The sequence below is a fragment of the Papaver somniferum genome, chromosome 8 (genome assembly GCF_003573695.1).
Source record: "Papaver somniferum cultivar HN1 chromosome 8, ASM357369v1, whole genome shotgun sequence".
In the NCBI taxonomy this organism is placed as follows: domain Eukaryota; kingdom Viridiplantae; phylum Streptophyta; class Magnoliopsida; order Ranunculales; family Papaveraceae; genus Papaver; species Papaver somniferum.
This window is the reverse complement of record NC_039365.1, coordinates 51,839,090-51,841,349: the sequence shown is the minus strand read 5'-3', so window position 1 is coordinate 51,841,349 and position 2,260 is coordinate 51,839,090.

Sequence of the window (2,260 nt, the reverse complement as noted above, 5' to 3'; positions counted from 1 at the left end):
TGAGAATGATTCCCTCCCTTTCCCTGTTGGTGCTGTCAGCTTTTCTAATTTGTTCATGCTTGCTCCTGAGATTCGACAAATGGCTGCAGATGTTGCAGGGATATCCAGAGCAGGCCTTGGAGAGATTACTCAGCCCCATGAAGTACCAGTAAGTGATCCTTTGCCCGCTGGGGTTAGTTCTAGGGCTTTTTCCCGAGTACCTAGAGCTGCTGCAACCAGACCCGCGAAGAAAGCTGCAAGTGCATCTGGAGATGCTAAAGATATCTATCCAGGTAGGTTTTAAGGCATGCCTATGAGTGAAGTGAGGATTATAATGAAGACTTAAATCAACAATTATATAAATGCATGTGTTAAACTGATTATGGTAATTACCTAAATTATGAGACAATAGTGTGGTATGTGAAGTTAAAGTTGGTTTTCTGGTTTTTTTCTTGAATCAATTGAACATGCTGTTAAGGTTAATAGATAAAATTTTGCACTGCTTTCCATAGTAGATTATAAAGGATTTAAAATAAGACCAGTAGGTAGAAATGTTAAACTTAGCATGAATGAGATAGGTAACATAAGTATAATATCTTCTCCTGAAGGGGGGAATTCTTATAATATAATTTAGGGGATGCAATATAGTACTAGAGTTGAGAAGTGACTTACCTTCAAAGAGCTGAGACATGGTTATGGAGAGATTCATACTAGAGATTAGAGTGGAATTTTCCAAGTCTTTCCCCCATTTGATCAGATGCCTGGAAAGTCTCAGAGAGAAGCGAAGGATTTGCTTTAGAGAGTAGTTATAGTCAGCCTTTAATCCCCATCCATCCTTAGGATCAAAGTTAGAGCATCGGTCTAGACGGGGTATCTTCAGAAGATCAGCATTGGTGGGTAGAGAATAGGATAATCATAATTAGATTGGGTTTTGATTTTCCAGATCTTGAATTGCAGGGGGGAATTCTTTGGTTCCTTGCAATTGAAAGAAATTCTGTTTCTAAGATCAAATAAGGCAACTTCAGTAGATTGAACTTTGATACTGAAATTGTGGTGAGAGATTTCCATGGAAGGGGAGTGACCAGCTTCCAAGTTAGAGTAACTAGTGATTTGGGTGTAATTTTCGTTTCTTGTGTTGTAAGTGATGCTAGTGATGCTTGTGACTCTTGTGATTCTTGTAATGATAGTGATGCCAGAGCTGGAACCAAAGAGAAGAGAAGAATTAAGATTTCGTGTCTAAATTTCAATGATTTTGCAATTTAGTTTTTTCAAAACAGTAATTTTAAACATCTAAAGATGGGCAGCTTGGTGGATTGATACATTACCTAACTCCTTCTAAGTCATGCGTTCGAACATGGGCAAAATCTTTTTATTAATTTTTTCAAAACGAACTTTTTAGCCACGCTATAAAACCGGCGTGTCTATAGAACGCACACTATGGACACACATATACTAGCGTGTCCAAAAAAGGAACTGTTTGGCCACACTTTGAATTTTGGGTGTTTATTAAAATGTTGAGTAGTTGAACCAGTTTAGTTGTTTTAAAAAACTAATTTTAAACATCTAAAAATGGGCAGCTTGGTGGATTGATACGTTACCTAACTCCTTCGAGGTCATGCGTTCGAATATGGGCAAAATATTTTTATTAATTTTTTCAAAACGAACTTTTTAGCCACGCCATAAAATCGGCGTGTCTATAGAACGCACACTACGGACACACATATACTAGCGTGTCCAAAAAAGGAACTTTTTGGCCACACTTTGAATTTGGCGTGTCTATAAATCGTACACTAGGGACACGCATATACTGGCATGTCTATAAATCGGTACACTATGGACACACATATATTGGCGTGTCTATAAATCGTACACTATGGACACGCATATACTGGCGTGTCAATCAATCCTACACTATGGAACGCATATACTAGCGTGTCTAATGAAACAACTTTAAAACCACACATTAAATGGAGTGATTAACCTTTTGGACACGCCACAACTACCTAATGTGTCCATAGACTGGTCTATAAACACGCCCAATCAAAAATTTAAAGTTAACGTGACCAAACGGTTGATATTTTGACACGCTACTAGCTCTGGCGTGGCTGAAAGCACTTATATTAACACGCCCATTGAACATGGCGTGTCTATAGAGTATAAGTATACCCTATAGACACGCCAAAACCAAAAAGGTGTAACAGGGAAATTTATATCTGGCCTGGCTAAAGGCCATTTCTGTACTAGTGTTGGTGGGAAACTAGATAATTGTGGTTTATCTTGT